This window comes from Molothrus ater, chromosome 19 (genome assembly GCF_012460135.2).
Source record: "Molothrus ater isolate BHLD 08-10-18 breed brown headed cowbird chromosome 19, BPBGC_Mater_1.1, whole genome shotgun sequence".
Taxonomy (NCBI): domain Eukaryota; kingdom Metazoa; phylum Chordata; class Aves; order Passeriformes; family Icteridae; genus Molothrus; species Molothrus ater.
The window spans coordinates 12,560,846-12,580,092 of NC_050496.2; the positions used below are offsets into that span (position 1 = coordinate 12,560,846).

General features: G+C 59.8%; 1 protein-coding gene across 12 annotated transcripts in view; it reads left to right on the plus strand.

Annotated features, from left to right (window-relative positions):
- RBFOX3 (RNA binding fox-1 homolog 3) overlaps nucleotides 1–19,247 on the plus strand; it is a 140,349-nt gene that overhangs the window by 93,839 nt on the left and 27,263 nt on the right. For 10 of the 12 annotated variants that reach the window (XM_036394303.2, XM_036394305.2, XM_036394311.2 and 7 more), the window contains one exon: nucleotides 16,853–16,897. The exons of the other annotated variants lie outside the window; for them this stretch is intronic. The gene's annotated coding sequence lies outside the window, so the exon portion shown is untranslated. The remainder of the gene's footprint in view (nucleotides 1–16,852; nucleotides 16,898–19,247) is intronic. 12 annotated transcript variants of the gene reach the window in all.

Consider the following 19,247-nt stretch of genomic DNA (forward strand, 5'->3'; position numbering starts at 1 on the left):
GAAAGGCAGAGGCGAGGGAGGATGGGGCTGGGGCTGGGGCTGGACCCGCAGCGCGGGGCAGCCGAGCTGTTTACAGAGCCCGGGGAGTCTCTGAGGAGAGCCAGCACTGCCTGCATATTAAACCAGGAATTGCAATTACCCACAGAAAAGGCCTTTTTTATAACACTTTTATTGGAGTCTTAATGAACAAATAAAGAAGTGGAGAAATCTGCACATGCATTTGTGAGATATAAAACTGACTGAATCGAGATGAAGCAGCAAGAAGTGTTGGCTGCTGGCCTTTCTGCTGGGTGGGAAAAAACTGCAAGGAAGGGAAAGGAGAGGGATGGGAGGGTGGGAAGAATGCTGAAGTACATGATCTGGGAACAGGAGTGCCCCAGTGAGTGGTTGTAAGTGGTTCCTGTGACCCTGTAAGAGGTACAAGGTGGCTCAGCAGAGCTGTCTGTCGTCCTCCCTGCAGGGATTTCAGAAGGCATATTGGGAAAGAAATTGGGAGCTGGAGAAAGGTAGGAAGGCGTGGATTTGGCCTCAGAATCGGTACAGGCAGGAGGTGCTGCACTGCCAGCATTTGGGCACTGGCTTGGTTCCACATCGAGCCCCAGCATCCCCCACGCAGAGCTTGGGGTGCTGAGGGGACAGGTGGAGTGTGGAAAGGCAGCAGGATGTCCCCAAATACTCTGGGCTAAGAAACACGTGTGTTAGGAGCAGTTTATGTGCTGCTGAGGGCCATGAGGTGCATCAGTCACGGCGGGAGGCTGCACTGGCAGGAGGGGCAGGGTGGGGATGCGGGAGAGCCGGGAGGGCAGAGCCACAGCCAGAGCTCGGTGCTGGAGCTGCTGTGCTCGTCCCCTCCCTGCTCCTGCTCCTGCTCCTGCTCCTGCTCCTGCTCCTGCTCTGCCCAGGGAGTGCTCTCATGGAGCTCTGGAACCTGCTCCGGAGCCTTTCCGTGTCTCAGGGGTGCCGCTGGTCCCTGCTCTCCCCGCCGAGGTCCCCGGGGCACTGCTGACCCTCTCTTCCCCGAGTGGCTCCAGTGGGGCTCCTGCCAAACACTTCCCGGCATGATTTATGGTGCTCCTTCAGCTCACTTCGAACTCTGGCTTCTCCTTCTCTTCAGTGGAATTTAACTTGTTTGCCTGGAATATTAATAATTAAACATCAAGGAGTTGCATCCCAAGCAGGCTCCTCAGAAGCGTGTTTGTGATTGTTTGCGAGCGCCCAGCGCCGAGCTGGGGCGGCTCTTTGATGGGATTTTGCTGCTTTCAAACCGCTGACACCAGTAACCCCATAAATTAGCAGCTGATGGAGGGAAATCTCCTGGCTGCAGCTGTGGGTTTTTATGGTTTGATTTGTTAATAGGAGTTTTGGGTCACGGCCAGAATTCCTTACCCAGCTCAGGGAAGGGTTTGCCCCACGGTGCGGTGGCGAGGCCGGGCTGGCAGGAGCTGGTATCACCTATGGGAGCTGCTGGTATCACCCCTGGGAGCTGCTGGTATCTCCTCTGGGAGCTGCTGCTGGTATCTCCTCTGGGAGTTGCTGGTATCACCCCTGGGAGTTGCTGGTATCTCCCCTGGGAGTTGCTGGTATCTCCTCTGGGAGCTGCTGGTATCTCCTCTGGGAGTCGCTGGTATCTCCTCTGGGAGTTGCTGGTATCTCCTCTGGGAGTTGCTGGTATCTCCTCTGGGAGTTGCTGGTATCACCCCTGGGAGTCGCTGGTATCACCCCTGGGAGTCGCTGGTATCACCCCTGGGAGCTGCTGCCGTGGGTGCTGGGAGTGGAGGGCTCCGTGTGCCCACCCTGTGCCCGTGGCTGTGACCAGGCAGGGCGTGAGGGCTGGGCAGTGGGACAGGGCTCTGCTGGGTCAGTGGGACATCCCACAGGGATGGGGTGTCTGGGGCAGGTGGAGGCTGCAGCCTGGGGGTGGTGTTTGCTGTGGGTGGTGTTTGCTGTGGGTGGTGTTTGCTGTGGGTGATGTTTGCTCCGATGCAGTTTGCTGTGGATCATGTTTGCTGCGATGGTCTCAGCTGGAAAAGGGGATTCTGCCTCCTTTCCCTGCCCTCACGTGCTCCTGGTGCCAGGGCAGCTTCTCAGGTGTCCTTCTCCCTCTGGTCACCTTCAGGGCAGTGGAGCACTGGCAGCAGGCTGGATTCACTGCCTGGCCCGAGCAAGGGGCAGGACCCTGTCCCTCCTGCCAGGACACACAGCATCATGAGCTCGAGGAGGTCGTGGTGATGGCGTGGAGGGGTTTACCTCCTCCACAGGTGTGTGCCTGTGCTCCCTGCCTGCAGCAAAAGCAGCTGCTGTCCAGGGAACCTCTTCTGACACCAAATGTGTTTCTGGGAGCATGGCTGAGGCAGGAGCCTTGTTCCTTGTGTCCTGGCAGGGCTGCTGCAGCACGGGGGATGTGGAGCTGCCGCCTGGTGTGTGCTGGTGTCCAGAGAGCCCAGGCCCCTCTGGGTCCCTGTCCTGTGCTGTCCCCAGGGTCTGTACCCACCCAGCGCGCTCCCACCCCTTGCCGTGGAGCTGAAGCCTCATTTATTCTGAAGGGAAAAGAATTCACATCTCAGCGACCAACGGGAACCCAAATACAAATAAATTTCTCTCAAAGTGCAGTCGTTGGAGAAAACTAAAGGCCGTTAGTCAGGCTGACATCAGAGGAGCCGCATTCCCTCTGACAACCCGCTCAGCCTTATGTTTTATTCACCAGGCCTGAAAAATACCTTCCCGAAGAGGGGGCCCATAAATAAACCAGCGTGATGAATATTACACAGGATAAAAACTGATAAAGCTGGGCTCCAACCAGGAGCTGCACAAGGAGGTTAAGAAAGCACGGGGGTTCATTACATCTGATCCAGCCTGACGGGCTGGGCTGGGCGTTGGGATGGGAAGGGGCATCCCTGGGGATGCTTCGGGGTCCTGGGAGAGAGGGGAGTTAGACCAGGCCAAGCCAGGCTGCTCCTGGCCCCTGGGAGAGGCAGCACGAGCAGGCTGGGAGCACTGCAGGGTCGGGGGTGTCCCGGCAGCACCTACAAACCCCCTTTGGAAAGTTCCTCAGCTCTTCCTTGGGAACACCAGGCTGGACCCCGTGGGGAGCGGAGCAGCCCCCTGCCCTGCTGCTCCCCACTGCGCAGGAGGCAGGAACTTTGAAATACGAGCACTTAGCTTTTTATTACCCCATTTAATTGCTGCCTGACAGCCTAATCCAGCATTAAAAACACCAGAGCTCAGGGGAATTCACCATTGTTATTCAACATGTATCTCTCCCTGCTCAGAGGTCCCATCTGCTGCTTCCTTCCACCCGCTTGCTCCTGGGACATGCTGGTCAATCCTTGTTCCTGCTGCTGGGGATTTCCTCCTGGTGGAAGTGGTGGGTGACAGGAAGGGGCATCAGGAGGGGGAACGAGGAAGGAGCTGCTGCTGGCCGGGCCCATGGGCAGCAGGGGGAGAGGGCTGGGGCTGTTGGGGTGAACCTGGGCTGCCCTCAGGGAGCCGTGGTGCTCACAGGCGGTGCAGCAGGGATAGAAACACCCGCGGCTCTCCCCGGCTCCGCAGATGTAAAAACAGCTTGGGAAATCACTTTTCCTTCCTGCCAGCACTTAACCCAAACTTCCCCCAGCAGCGGCGGAGGGGCGGACCAGCACAGCCTTGGAGAGGCCAGTGAGTTATAGTAATGGACACTGTGCAAAGTGTCTGTGCTGCCATAAATCCATACCCTCCTGGAAGTGCAGATGGTCCATAACCGTCCATCATCCCCAGGCAGCACGGCCATGCCAGGGCGGGTTTCTCCTCTGCTGTTTCTGCAGCTCCACGGAGCTGCAGCAGGAGCTCTCTCCACAACGGAGCACGAGCAGCCCCATGGCTAAGGGGGCACAAACAGGGGGTGTCCTGAGGCTGGGGCTGGTGCAGGCACTGAGGGGAAGGGGGCAGGACTGGGGGTGAGCCCGGCTTGCTCTGGCTCACCCGTGTTCCATGGGGTGATTCTGCCTGTGGCTGCAGTGCTGGAGGTGGGCAGGAGGGAAGGAGGGTGCTGGGCTCAGAGCTGCTTTGGTGCTGCTGGGGGCTGAGCAGGAGCAGCCAGCCCTGCCTCGCCCAGAGCACCAGAACGCTCTGGCACGGCCTCCAGGCACCTCCATGGACATTTCTGTGTCCTGTGGCAGCCGGGCCCGCCGAGGCTGGCACGTGGCATGCAGCTGTGAGCCCTGGGCACGCTGGAACTGGGTTGGAGCTCTGGCTGCCAGGGTGGGGGGGTCTCTTTCCTTGAGGAATGACCTGGAATTCGATCAGGCGGCTTTTATTAGATTGTGAGACTGGAAGTGTAACTGTGCAGGATCAAAGAGAAGCCGGCAGTGCCGCGAACCAGGACCTGCAGGGCTGAGTGAGAGGAGCCACCCTGGGAGATGAAAATGCCCCCAGCAGGATGCTGAGGGACTCCAGCTCCTCATGGCAGAGCCACTCTCATGCAGCCCTGATGCCTCAGTGGCTGCTGAGGGACAGCAGGCTCCTCTGCCGAGCTGCCACCGGCTCTGGGGCCACTCTGCCCTGTGCCATCAGCCAGCACCTCTGTACCGGGACTAAGCTGGAGCTTAGTCAGGAGAGGGAAGGTCCTGGACACAGCCAGTCCAGGGGGCTGCAGAGGGTCCCAGCAGGGCTGGTGCTGGCAGCAGCACTCAGGCAAGTCCTGGGACCGGGCAGGACGGGCAGGGAGAGCAATTGTGGCAGTGATTAATGGCCCACGGGCAGAGCTGACGGCTCGGGGTGCCCACGATGGCAGGGAGCAGCTGTGGGTTCCCTGGCTGAGGGCTCTGGGGGCAGGAGCCGTGCTGCTGCTCCTGCCAGGGCCATCCTCCCGCTCCGGCCGCTGCTGCTCCTGCCGGGGCCGTTCGGACACTCTGGCAGCACGGCTGGGTTTATTAAGCTAATAAAGCAATGTTAAGTACCCGCACAGTGGAGCCCCCGGAGGTCTCCTTACATGCAGAGAGGAGCCGGGGGATGCCGGTGATTGCTCTGTCACGCTCAGAGATGGAGAGGAGCGGGCAGCGCTGCGCCAGGCGGCTCCTGCTGCTGCTGCTGCTGCGGCACCGGCCGCGGCTGCCTCTGCTCCCGAGCCCTCTCTGCCCTGCCCCTCGCTGTCCATCTGCACTCCTCTGGGGGTTCCTGGCCCTCAAGGGGCTGCACAATCAGGGGATGCTGGTGGCATCTCCCTCAACCGTCCCTGGTGCCTGTGGCTGCCCAGGGAGAGCTTTGTCTCACCCTCTGCCTGGGGCTCCCATTCCCGGCCCTGGGGAGCTGCTGTGTTTTAAAAACAAGCAGGTTTTAAAAGCCTGGCCAGAGGCTGGTAGAGAAAGACCTGATCCTGAGCACCTCATGCTCCCACAGGGTTTGTGAGGGGTGCAGAGCACCCCTGGGATGGTGATGGCTCGCAGCCCTCCCGGTGCTGCTGGGTGTTCTTGTGGGTGCTGGTGGCAGGCAGTGCTCCAGCAGCATGCAAAGCAGGCCCTGTGTAATAGATAATAATTAATAGACTGCTCTGGTGGCAAGCTAGGTAAGTAGATAAATAATTTTAATTATCCTTGGGGAGGCTGTAAAATTCGCACACAGCCCTTTATTAAACTCTCTGTTTACAACAGTCATTTATATTGTGTGTCATTTTGCATAAAACCCCCCTGGGGCCGAATAACACCGTGCAGCACCATCCCTGGCACTGCCAGCACCGCTGCTCCTCCTTTTTGCAGGGAGCAGGGCCTGGGGGACACGGACACCCCAGCCAGAGGCAGCTCCAACTCTCCCAGGACCCCTTGATGCACCCACCTGAAGCTGGTGCTGCACCCCAACCCTGCCGAGTTCTGCTCACCTGGGGATCCCTGGGGGCTCCCCCAGACCCCAGCTCTTTCCCAGCAGAGTTGATGGGTTTGTGCTGATGGCAGGGTATTTTTTCCTCCTTTTTTTGCGCATGTCTCTCAAAAGAACCATAAATTCCAAGCTGTGAAATCCCGCTGCGTCAGCAGTCTGCAAAATGAAGTGATATTAAACGTGACAAAAGTCTCTCTAATTCACCCTGGCCAGTTCCCGCTTCCCTCCCCGAAGCTGTAATTGAGAAGTGGAAGAGTGGAGGTTGCCGTTGTCCCTGCCTGGAATCCACTGAGCTATCCGGGGCTGTGACTTGTATTAATTAAGGATTATTTACAAACGACTCTGCTCCGGCTGTGCTGCACACGCTGCCCTGTGCACAGGTGTGCTCTGCCCCGTGTCACAGGCATGTTCACCTGCGCTCCCCCATGAGCCCCTCAGCCCCCGAGCATCTCCTCATTGCTGCAGCTCCCAGGGGTGGCTTTGCTGGGGCGGGGGGACGCAGAGTGAGCCGTTCCCTCCCTGCTCCCTCCCTGTGGCCCCCTCGTGCCCTGGCTGTGCAGCAGAGGCGCTGCTGCCGTGCCGCAGTGCCCTCGCTCGCAGAGCCCTCGCTCGCAGAGCCCTCGCTCGCAGAGCCCTCGCTCGCAGAGCCCTGCACGCCACGTACTGATCCTGCTCCCAGTGGCAGATTCCAGGAGAGTCCCTGCCGGCGTCAGGATGAGCCTTTGGGGATTTGAAGTCACTTTTACAGGAGCAGTGTGTGTTTCTCTGCTCATGGATGGGTTCTGTGAGGGTGTTTTCAGTGCTGGAGGGGCAGTGATGCTGCTCTGCCGCCAGAGCTGGCAAGGCAAGGCTTTGCCCGGTGCCCTTTGCTCACCTGGCCAAGGGGATGGGTGGCCAGGATGCCCTGTAGCCCCCAGCCGTGCTGGGCAGGCTGTGGGGAGGGGTTTGTGTTCTCAGGAGCAGCAGTTTCCCTGCTGAGCCCTGGCAGGGGCTGGGGGCACTGGCCCAGGGAGCAGCGTCCTGGCACAGCACGTGCAGAGGGTCAGCAGAGCATCCTGGCACTGAGGAGGGGAGGCTGTGCTGGGTGGGCTGTCAGCACCCCCAGGGAGCTGCTGGGGCCCTCTCTGCCCTGCAGCAGGTGCTGCCACCCCAGTGCTGTCCCCACTGCAGGCACGAAACTCTGCAGAAAGTCCTCAAATAACTGCAGAGTTTCATATCCCCACAATGGGGCTGATTGTGCCGTTAATTTCAAAACACTTTATTTCTTCTCTGTTAAGTCAGACTAATTTTCAACAAGCTGAATAACTCTTTCTCCCTAACTGTGGACTTGTGTTTGATCTTTTCCTGCCCCGTGTGGGTTCTGTTCCTGTCCTGGAAGGTCAGTAGGGTGGCAGGACAGGACAGAGAGCTGTGCTGTGCTGTGCTGTGCTGTGCTGGGCTGTGCTGTGCTGTGCTGTGCTGTGCTATGCTGTGCTGTGCTGTGCTGTGCTGGGCTGTGCTGTGCTGTGCTATGCTGTGCTGTGTTGGGCTGTGCTGTGCTGTGCTGTGCTGTGCTGTGCTGTGCTGTGCTGTGCTGTGCTGGGCTGTGTGTGCTGTGCTGTGCTGTGCTGGGCTGGGCTGTGCTGTGCTGTGCTGGGCTGTGCTGTGCTGTGCTGTGCTGGGCTGTGCTGTGCTGTGCTGTGCTGTGCTGGGCTGTGCTGTGCTGGGCTGTACTGTGCTGTGCTGGGCTGTGCTGTGCTGGGCTGTACTGTGCTGTGCTGGGCTGTGCTGTGCTGTGCTGTGCTGTGCTGTGCTGTGCTGTGCTGTGCTTTGCTGTGCTGTGCTGTGCTGTGCTGTGCTGTGCTGTGCTATGCTGTGCTGTGCTGGGCTGTGCTGGGCTGTGCTGTGTGTGCTGGGCTGTGCTGTGTGTGCTGTGCTGGGCTGTGCTGTGCTGTGCTGTGCTGTGCTGGGCTGTGCTGTGTGTGCTGTGCTGGGCTGTGCTGTGCTGTGCTGTGCTGTGCTGTGCTGTGCTGGGCTGTGCTGTGCTGTGCTGTGCTGTGCTGTGCTGTGCTGTGCTGTGCTGGGCTGTGCTGTGCTGGGCTGGGCTGGGCTGTGCTGTGCTGTGCTGTGCTGTGCTGTGCTGTGCTGTGCTGTGCTGTGCTGTGCTGTGCTGTGCTGGGCTGGGCTGGGCTGTGCTGTGCTGTGCTGTGCTGTGCTGTGCTGTGCTGTGCTGGGCTGGGCTGTGCTGTGTGTGCTGTGCTGTGCTGGGCTGTGCTGTGCTGTGCTGTGCTGTGCTGTGCTGTGCTGTGCTGTGCTGGGCTGTGCTGTGCTGTGCTGTGCTGTGCTGTGCTGGGCTGTGCTGTGCTGTGCTGTGCTGTGCTGTGCTGTGCTATGCTGTGCTGTGCTGGGCTGTGCTGGGCTGGGCTGGGCTGTGCTGGGCTGTGCTGTGCTGTGCTGGGCTGTGCTGTGCTGGGCTGTGCTGTGCTGTGTTGTGCTGTGCTTGACTGTGCTGTGCTGTGCTGTGCTGTGCTGTGCTGTGCTGTGCTGTGCTATGCTGTGCTATGCTGTGCTGTGCTGTGCTGTGCTGGGCTGGGCTGGGCTGTGCTGGGCTGTGCTGTGCTGTGCTGGGCTGTGCTGTGCTGTGCTGGGCTGTGCTGTGCTGTGCTGTGCTGTGCTGTGCTGTGCTGTGCTGTGCTGTGCTGGGCTGGGCTGGGCTGTGCTGTGCTGTGCTGTGCTGTGCTGTGCTGGGCTGGGCTGGGCTGGGCTGTGCTGTGCTGTGCTGTCCTGTGCTGTGCTGGGCTGTGCTGTGCTGTGCTGTGCTGTGCTGTGCTGTGCTGTGCTGTGCTGTGCTGTGCTGGGCTGTGCTGTGCTGTGCTGTGCTGGGCTGTGCTGTGCTATGCTGTGCTGTGCTGTGCTGTGCTGTGCTGTGCTGTGCTATGCTGTGCTGTGCTTTGCTGTGCTATGCTGTGCTGTGCTGTGCTGTGCTGTGCTGTGCTGTGCTATGCTGTGCTGGGCTGTGCTGTGCTTTGCTGTGCTATGCTGTGCTTTGCTGTGCTATGCTGTGCTGGGCTGTGCTGTGCTGCTGTTACCTGCCCAGGTGACCCTGGTGTACCCCCACAGGCACGCAGCTCTCACTGTCTCTCCTCTCCCCCCGGGGTACACAAAGAGCTGTGCTGCCCACAGGCGAGGTACAGGGAGTGGTGTGGGCACTCAGTGCCCAGGTGGTTTGGGGTTTGGGGCCTGGAGCAGGGGTTGTTTGGGGTCTCAGAGCAGGAAGGAGCATTCCCCCAGCATGCTGGGCCAGGGCTATCAGTTATTTTAGCAATCGATGCTATTGATGCCATGCTAGCTGAGGAGGCCACTGGAGGGCTGTTCCTCCAAATCATTACATTCAGAGCTGAACTATCCCCTTTTCATATAAATCCTGACAAATAAAGATAAAGCAGGGCCTTTCCCATGGAGCTGCAGCCCAGAGCCAGCATTGGCACTGTTTGGGGCACCCCTGCTCGGGGTGAGCAGGGCCTGGGGCAGACGTGCCACAGACAGGAAAGCTGCTCTAGGAGGACTGTCACTCACTTTTGGGTCCCCTCTGCTGCATCTCTTGGTTGGATTTGGATAGGAGATCTCCCAGGGGTCTCTCCCTGCTTAAAACCCAGAGGGCACGGGACACACTGTGGGGACAGACCCTGAACGTGAGCATCTGATGGCATCAGTGGCAGCAGGAGCACCCAGGCTGTCTGGGGAGCAGGATGAGCCTGTTTCCCTGGGGATGGCATCCCCGCTGCTGCTGGGGTGCTCCTGTGCCCTTTGGAGCTGGCACTCAGAGCTGCTCCTGCCTGGCACAGGGCTGAGGGCACCCACGGGCCCAGAGAGGGGCTCGTTCCATTTGCTTTTGTCGTTTTTCATTTCCAGATGAAATTAGGCTACATAAAGAAAACCCCAGCCTTTTCTTGCAGCACTGCATCAGTTCATCCCTCGAGGGGAAAACACTCACACGGAGGTTTTCCTGCACTTTGCTTGTCCTCATGTCTCCATCAGTGCTTTCAGAACGCTCACCCCTGGCCAATTCCCCGCGCACTGGGTTTGGTGCTTTGGGGTTTGTTTCCTTTTTTGCTATTGTTTTCAATCAATTTCACAGTGGGTTTGTGGTTGGGATAAAAGCATCCCCTGCTCTCCGCTCGCCTGGCAGCGTTTTGTGTCTGCGTGTCCCTGCTGATGCCACCCCGGGGTGAGCAGGGTGCGTGGGTGCTCCTTGTCCGTGGCTCACCTACCTCTGCTCCAGGGCTGGTGCCGTGCCCAGGTGTCCACAAAGGATGCCCTGAAATCCACGATTTGCCCTGAAATCCGTGATCTTCTCTCACAGTCATCTCCTGCTCAGCTGCTCCATGCTCCTCCTGGTTCCTCCAGCCCCTCTGGTCCCCCTGTCCCCCCTGGCTTCATCCCAGGCGTTCTCCCAGCTCCACATCCTGGTGTCATCCCAGGTGGATCTGTCTCCCTGTCCCACAGGTTCTCAGGGAGAGGCTGAGCCACAGGTTAATTTACAGCGTGTGGGGAGGGGAGGGGAAGAGCTCTGCCCGCTAAATAAGTCATGAAGCCGGATCCCAACAGCACAATTAGAATCCTCTGTTAATGATTATTTATGGGGCTGGGAATGCTTATTTAACCTGACTATATTAAATATTAAACCAAATTATAATATTTATACCAGTATTTACAACAAAAGGAGGCGGTGGGTGGCTGGGGCAGGGCAGGTGAGGGAGGGAGGTGTGTCCAGTGCCAGAGGGGTTGTGGGCAGCACTCAGGGGTTGTGGGGACCAGAGGAGCAGGCACGGCTCTGTCCCTTGCCCCAGCCCAGCCATAGCCTTTAACCTAAGTGGCAGGAATGCTGCTGGAGGAAGGGGAAGGACTTTTGGGTGGGAGATGGTGTCTCCCGAGAAAGAGAAGCATCAGCCATCAACTGGGACAGCAGAAGCCGAAGGAGCCCCCAGCTGGTGTGGGGCCAGGGGGATGTGCTGTGCCCAGAGCTGCGCTGCTTTTGTCACCTTGGAGCTGGAGGTGACAGCTGGGCCTCGGGCTCTCTGCTGGGGCTCTCACTGCTGGGGCTCCCAGCTGCCTGTGCCCAGTGGCTGCTGCATGCTGGATTGCAGCTCCCTGTGGCAGAGCCATGGCTCCAGTGCCACCAGCCCTGGAAGCTGCAGGGCTTCAGTGCAGATCCCCGTGTGCTCCTGAGCCGCTGTGACTGCCGGCTCTGCAACCCGCTGCAGATAAAATGATGATTAAGGGGTCCCACCCTATAAGCAGACAACCATGTTGACCTTATTTAGGCTCCTAATCAATTTGCCCCTGGTGTGATTAATTGAGATGCCTGCCATCGATTCGCTGTGCGACAGGAGTGGCTGAGGTGGGATGCAGGGGATGCCTGCAGGGAGATCTCTGCGGCAGCTGTGCGAGGCTGAGCTGGGCAGCTCCAGCCAGGCAGGGTCAGCCCAGCTCTCCTCGGCCCTCCTGCTGCTGCCCTTGGGAGGTGTGAGGGCTGTTCATGGGGCTGCAGTGGGGAGCATCCCCCAAAAGGCGCCACGGGCACGGCACCTGGGAAGGACAGTGGTGTGCTCTTCTGAGAGAGCCGGCAGCTTGGAAAGAGTCCCCATGGCCACACCACGGCCAAAGCCTCTCCGAGGGCTGGTGGGACCCCTCCCCGAGGTGTGGCCCTCCCCAGTGTCCCTGAGGGAGCTGTTCTGGGATCACCAAGCACCACAAACCCCACGTGAGCTGCCAGAGGGGGAAAGGCCCTGCCCAGAGTCACCAGCTGGGGACGAAGGACCTACAGCACGGATGATTGGAAAGGATTTTCTAGCTAAATTGCTGAGCAGATGGATTTACCCTGGACTGGTCCTTGTGGACTCTGGAACATTTTCTCTTCTGTCACAGTTCCTTTTTATGACCTGCCATTTGCTCCAGCAAGCGAGAAGTGAGCCCTTGGCACGCAGCTCCTGTGGTTAAGGGATGCAGCGGCCGCGCTGCCGGCAGCCACAGCTCCTTCTCAGGAGAGGGCTGGGGCCTGGCAGGACACCCCTGCCCACTCTGGCTCCCCGGGCACGGGCAGGGGCTGGAGGGGTGGCAAGGGGCAGCACTGGCTGAGGCAGAGGAGCTGGCAGGGCTGGCACGGGGCACGCTGTGCCCGAGATGCAGCCACTGTTTATATATCTGTTTATATATCTAAATCTGTTTATATCTGTTTATTAGAGATCACTGCAGTGACCACCTGCAGAGGGGCACGGCCAGCAGGGCTCCAGGTGCGAGGCTGTGGAGCAGGGCAAGCGTGAAGCCACGTCCTGGCTTGGGAGAGCCCTCTGTGGTGGCAGTGTGGGCAGAGGGACAGTGGTGGCTCTGGGGGTGCTGGGTTTTCCCCCTGCTCTGCCATCAGTGATTCCATCATCAGCACTTCCACACGGTGATTCCACCCGCTCCTTTGGCTTCTGCTGTCCCAGCTGGTGACTGATATTTCTCTTTCTTAGAAGAAGGGGAAGGACAACACAATCTTCCACCCAAAGCCCTTCCCCTTCCTCCAGCAGCGTTCCTGCCATTTACATTAAAGGCTATAATGGGTTGGAGTAAATGGAGCAGGTTTGCAATTAGTTTTCCAAGTACTTATCTCATTAAAGTAAATGAATTATTGATTTAGTGACACTCATGCTTTTAGTGAGCAGCACAGTGCCATCCGTGCTCCGCTGCTGGCTCCTGCAGCCGGCCCTTGCACGCTGCTCCTGTGGGCACACGTGTGTGGGCACATGGGCAGAGAGCAGCAGCTCTGCCTGCCCCTGGCTTGGGAGCCAGCACGGCCACGCTGGGCAGGAGGGCAGGAACGAGCCTTGGGGAGGGACCCTGCTGAGCTGGGAGCGATGGGCTGGGGCCCTGCTGCACCCTGGAACGCTGCTGGGGACACGGCAGCTGTGCCAGGACACCTCCTGCCAGCCCATCCGTGCTCTGCAGAGCATGGCAAGGGAGGGAGGAGGGCAGCTCACCCACACCACTGGTGCTTGGCTTGCTCTGGGGCTGTTGGTGCAGCTCAGGGCTGGCACGGGGCTGGCAGGCAGGGCGAGGAGCTGAGTGCGGCTCCTTGGGCCATCCTGGCACCTGCAAGGGCAGGGAGCAGGGTGTGGGGATGCTCAGCTCTGGCAGAGTGTGGCTGCAGGAGGATGAAGCACTGACAGGCTGTGCTGGAGCCAAATGCTCATGGCTGAACCTGCCACCCCCAGCCAGCTGCTGATTCAGCGCTTTTGCCCTCCTCTGTGCAGAGATTTCATCTCTCCTGTAAGATAAAACACTCCATTAATGGAGAGCTGCCTGCTCGGAGCTGCCCCTCGCTGCTGCCCAGGCAGGAGGGGCTGCACTGTCCTGCTGGGGCTGTCCCTGCTCCCCTGCAGCTCCCGTGCAGCTCCTGTGCAGCTCCCGTGCCTGAGGGTGCCACGGGCGGCTGTGCCAGGGATGCCAGGAGTGCCAGGCTCCTCCAGCAGTGCCCGCTGGGCCAGCGGGTGCCTCTGGCTCACAGCAGGTTCAGGAGTGGCACTGGGAGCTCTTTGATCTCCTGGCCAGCACAAGGAGGTGCCAGTGGCCAGCAGGAATTGCAGGATTTTGCCTGGGAGGTCACAGCTGTTCCTCAGGTGGGGTTTGGTGGCCAGCAGGAATTGCAGGAGGGATTTGGCTGGGAGGTCACAGCTGTTATTTAGGTGGGGTTTGGTGGCCAGCAGGAATTGCAGGAGGGATTTGGCTGGGAGGTCACAGCTGTTATTTAGGTGGGGTTTGGTGGCCAGCAGGAATTGCAGGATTTCAGCTGGGAGGTCACAGCTGTTCCTCAGGTGGGGTTTGGTGGCCAGCAGGAATTGCAGGAGGGATTTGGCTGGGAGGTCACAGCTGTTATTTAGGTGGGGTTTGGTGGCCAGCAGGAATTGCAGGAAGGATTTGGCTGGGAGGTCACAGCTGTTATTTAGGTGGGGTTTGGTGGCCAGCAGGAATTGCAGGAAGGATTTGGCTGGGAGGTCACAGCTGTTCCTCAGGTGGGTTTGGTGGCCAGTGATGTTGTCATGGGCTGTGCCAGGTGTGGCAGTGCCACCCTCTCACCTCTGCCCTCCAGGACCTGCACAGGAGCTGGTGCTCAGCCAGGGCCCTGCCACAGCAGGGAGCAGCTTCCCAAAGCGGGGGCAGCACCAGAGCTGTCCCTGTCCCCAGGATGGGACTGCACTTCCCAGACCTGAGCTGCTGCTCTCCTGAGCAGTCCTAGAGCTGCCCTGCTGATGGCTCCTTTCTGCCCCGCCAGGGCTGCTCTGGGCACTGCCCGAGCCTCTCATGTCTCAGCTGCTGGTGTGGAACAGCCCTGGCTCGGCCCTGGGCAGAGCAGGATCGTGGGGAAACGTGTGCTGAGAGCTGCTGTGCAGGATCCAGCCCCTGCCCCAGCCCCTGCCCCTCCTGCCCTGTCTCAATGCTGCTGGGAACGGGATGTTTTATATTCCTTAGCTGGGAAAAAAAAAAAAATCCCTTCTCATTTAATTAAAAATGTTGACATTGTGCCTGGCCATCCCACCCGCCGGAGAAGGTGGTTATAAATTAAACATTAAACCTTTAATGGCCCATAAAGAAATTTTCGCTGCTGTTCTGTATATGGGGATATAAATAGAGAGGGCTGTGGGGGGAGGGTGGGACATTATTGTTCCTCAGCCAGATAATCTTTGCTAATGAATTTAATTAAAAGCAAAATTAATTTAGGATTTTTGGTGGAGGGAACGGGGGTTAAAATATACTTTGAGAAACTACCAAGAAGTTTCCCAGCAGATCAGAGCCAGGCCTGCCTTGGTTGCAGCATGGGGATAGGGGTGATGAGGTGCAGCTTTCATGGCATCCCTGCAGCTGGGTGGCACGGGTTGCATTTCTTGTGCAGACCCCCTGCTTCTCGTCCAGGTGGGTTTAGCTGGGCTGGGCTCACCTGTTCTGGCAGCAGGTCCCTTTGGGGCTGTGCAAGGGCTCAGCCCAGACCTGTGCTAGAAAAGCAGAGACTGGACCGAGATCCCCCCAGATCCTGCCCAGAGCTGCTCCTGCCTCTGTCCCATCAACGCTGAGCCAGGGCTTTCCCTCTCCTGCTGTGGACAGGGAGGCTGTGGCTGAGCACTCCCTGTGTGCCGGGACCACCAGAGGCTCGGCTGGTCCCTGTCGGTGCCAGCGAGCGTGGCACAGGGCAGCTGGGGCACATCCTGGCTGTGAGGCCCCCGGTGCTGCGGGGAGCTTCTCAGAAGGCGCCTTTCCTGGGAAATGTGTTTGGGAAATGCGCGTTGCCCATCGCCGAGCCCCCCCGGGAGCACACGCTGTCAATTATTCATTGCAGAGCAGGCAGACTGGGCTCCCAGCACTCCCAGCACGCCCTCCCAGCACTGCCAGCCCCGCTGCTGGAGTGCTCTGGGCCTGCTGTGCCATCCCCTGCTCCCAGCCGGATGCCGGGGGGCGCTCCCTTGGCAGAGCTCAGGGGCGGAGGGGCAGGAGGGTCTGCCAGGCCTGCAGGGCTGTCAGCACCTGCTGGGAACCAGAGAGGGCCCAAACATCTGTTTTAGGACACCCACAGCTGGGTCTGCCCGGGCCTGGGGGGAGAGGGGAGACCCCAGCCTGGTGAACGCCTCGTGCGGGACAGAGTTTGGAGGGTTTTTATCATAAGAGTGCTAATGGAAGCCAGCACCAGCCTAATGAGCTGTACTCCTCCATGAATCTGATTCATTGAGGCAGGAATTACCATAATTGATTATCCTGCTGCGTGGCTGAGAGCCGTGTTTGCTAACAGAGTGCCTGGGAGCAGCCTCTGTGCTCCCTGAGCCGCCGGACTGTCCGTGGGCTCTGTGCTCCTGGGACCAGCTGTGAGCTCAGAGCAGCCTCCAGGCACCCCAGGGTCCCTGCACCCCCCTTGGGACCCTCACCCGGGGGTGCTGGCCCTGCACTGGGAGCTGAGCAGCTCCAGAGCTGCTGCTGGGCAGGCGGGACTCAGCACCTGCTGGCCTCCAAAGCAGCAGGAACAGGCACACACAGCCCCCCCTCATTCTTTAGCCACTCCTGGGATGTACCAGCCACTCTCATTATTTCTGAGGGTCTAACATGATTGATGAATGTTTGCCTTGGCCACGCTGCAAAAGCCAATTAGTTGAAGTGCAGCTTTCAGGAAGTTTTCTTTGAAATTTGGCTTAATTTCCAAGAAGTGCCCAGAGCCAGGAGAGCAGCGTGCTGCAGGGGTTGCTCCTCACAGGAGCGTGTCCCTGTGCTGCTGTGGGCAGAAGGCTCGGGATGCACCAACCCAGATGTGCAGCCAGCCCTTGGATGGCAGCTGTGCCTGTCCCACCCCGTGGGGCGTGTGGGGCTGTGCCTGCAGGGTTCTGGAGCCCAGGAAGGGACCCCTGGTCTGTGGGAGCTGGGTTGGGTTCCTGGTGCACTGGGGGAGCTGAAGGGGGGATCCTGTGCCCATCACCCTGGGCATGGGGCTGGTGAGTGCCTGTCACTGTAAGACATGAAATAACACGACACAGACACGCTGCTGTTTCCAAGGTAAAAAGAGGAAGTTTATTTTCTGACTCTAACATTTATAGATTTCCAAAAGTGACAGTGGATTGGAGGGTGACAGTGCCACCTCTCCAGTGACACTGGACAAACCAACAGTCCATCCGATTTCTCCTCCTCCATAAAAGAATGCAAAACAATGAGTTATTTACAGAAAATGTGTGAGAAAGTTCGTTACAAGAATGTAAACATCAGAAGGCTTAGAAAATCTTAAAAAATCAGGTGTGACAGGTGCTGATGCTGCTTGGCTGCCCTGGGCTGAGCCCCTGGCCTGGCCACCAGCTCCTGGCCAGCACGGGCTCCCCAGTGCCCAGGGAGTATCATTCCCATTCAGGCTCACATCCCAGCACCGTGCAGACATGGGCAGACAGCACTGACTGGAGCAGGTTAGTGATGATGAGCATTGATTTTGATTCTTCCTCCCCTTCCCTGTCTTTTCCAGAGCGCCCCGTGCAAGCGCCGCGGGAGGAGCTGGGCTCAATAAAAGGTACAGAGGGTTGGGATCCCGGGGGCTGCCTCGGCTCTGCCCTGGCTGCTCCCGGGGTCCCTCCTGCATCTAAACCTGCATGTGTGGGGCTGGCAGGGGGCTCGGCTCGGGCAGGGCAGGGCAGCACCTCAGCCTGGGGCTCGGGGATGGGGCTGGGGGCACAGCGCCCTGCCCGGGGCAGGGGTGGGAGCAAGGCTCCCCCTCCGCTCTGCCAGCAGCCCCCTGGCACCGAGCCCCAGCGGGTGTGAGGGGAATCCTGCATGAGGAGAGCTGAGGCTGACGTGCCTGTGAGCGTCCGTGCGTGCTGTCCTGCTGTCTGTCCGTACTCTGCAGTCCCAGGAGCCGTCCCTGGCGGAGCCGGGGTCCCTGTCCTCACTGGGGGCAAAGAGAAGCCCACAGCCCCGTGCTGTGGCAGTTGCCCAGGGGATGTTTGTCCCCAGGGCTCGGGGGGGTCACAGCAGCTCACAGTGTCCCCGGGCTGAGGCAGGGCATGGCTGATGTGAGTGCGAGGTGGATCAGAGCAGGTGCCTGTGCCAGCCTGGTGCCCGTTGGTCAGGTGTGGGTGGCTCCTCCCTGTCCCCCCTCACATCACTGGACTTGGCAGCAGGAGGAGGAGCCCATCACAGAGGGGACCCTGCAGGGTCCATCCCACTGAGCACAGTGCTCCCGTCACACCCAGTGAAACAGAGGGGCAGAGAAAGCCAAGGGGCTGCAGAGGATGAGTCTGGTGCATCCACAGCTTTGGGCCCTGGCAGGGGCTGGGGGCTGGGACCAGGGGGTGACAGGGGGTGACAGGGGCTGGGGCAGTGGTGCTGGGCTGCAGGAGCTGCCCACTGGCAGAGCTGTGAAGGGGAGCACTCCCATCCTTGGCACAGAGAGGACAAGGATTGAGGTGACCTGCTGGGGGGGATTGTGGTCTGGAAGGGACCCGAGATCCCGTGGGAAATGTGGAAAAAGAGCTGCTAGGAGGAGCAGAAAGGCTGGGTGGGAGCAGAGTGTGCAGGGAGGGAGGATGGACGGGAGGAAGGCTGGGTGGGAGCAGAGTGAGGATGGACAGGAGGAAGGCTGGGCATGCAGGGAGTGAGGATGGACGGGAGGAAGGCTGGGCTGTGCTATGGGCCTGGGGACGCTGCTCAGCTGCAGGGGGAGGCTGTGGGGCCGGGGCTGCCCCAGCCCTGTGCTTGCTGGTGTCTCAGTGGTTCATTTCCCGTGCTGAGGAGGGGGCTCTGCTCCTCCCAGTGCCCTGCTGTGTGGGCTGGGAGGGCACAGGTCAGCCCTGGGCTGCAGGGATCTGCTGTGGCCACTGGCTGTGTCTGCAGCAGGGGAGGGCATAGGGTGGGTATCCTGCAGCTCAGCTGCCCCTGCCCGCTCTGGGTGGGAGGTTTGGGGTCTGGCACAGGGGCTCTGGGCCCTGTTTGTGCGGGTGTAGAAGGAGAGGGTGGAATGGTGCTGGAAGGGAGCTGGGGAGGTGCTGCTGCCCCTGCCCTGGCTCCAGGAGGGCTCTGAGCCTGCCCAGTTTGTCTGCTGGTGATGGAGGGGTTTCATTCCACTGCACTGGGCCCCTCTGTCTGTCTGTCCTGTACAGCAGGGCTGGGGGGACCCCAAGTCGCAGCTGGGGCTGCATTTACAGGGCACAGAGAGAGGGGAAAGGGTTTGGATCACGGAGATATAGGAGGGAGCAGGGAGCCCCCCGCCCCAGCTGCCTGCAGTGGTGCCTCTGCTGCTTTATCACCCTCTCCTGGTGCTGAATTATTGAGAGTGTTGCTCTCGTTTATTGCCGTGCTGGAGGAGAGCTGCCTCCAGCCTGGTGCTGCTCTGAATATCATTATGGGGCTGTAGATGTCAGAGCCAGCTGGGCCCCGGAGACCAATCTGCTGCCCCCCTCACTCCTCTGCTTCCCTTATCCTTATTTATTCCCTCCCTACCCGCCTGGTTCAGCGCTCACGGTCCCCTTGCTCCTTCCACCCCTGGAGGACAGAGGTTTAGAGGAGCAGCAGTGCCTGCCTGCCAAGCCTGCACCGGGTGCCAGGGGCAGCAGGGGCTGGTGTGCAGGAGCCCTGACCCATCCCCAGGGCCAGGCCATGTCTGCCCTTTGCTGTGTCCCCTGTCCCATCCCGGTGCTCTGTCCAGGGTTTGCTGGGGGGCTCGGGGAGGGAGTGGCTGCCCTGGCTCTGGTTGGGATTTCTGGGTGCCCTCTCCAATCCATGGTGACCCCATCCCGTGGCTCCCCATTGCACATGGGGCTGCCGGCTCTGTCCCCCTCGGGCTGCTGCTTGGTTCTCCAAAAGCCGGGGGGACTCTGGGGCTCCCGGGACAGACCCTCCGGGCAGGGCAGGGCTGAGCATCCCCG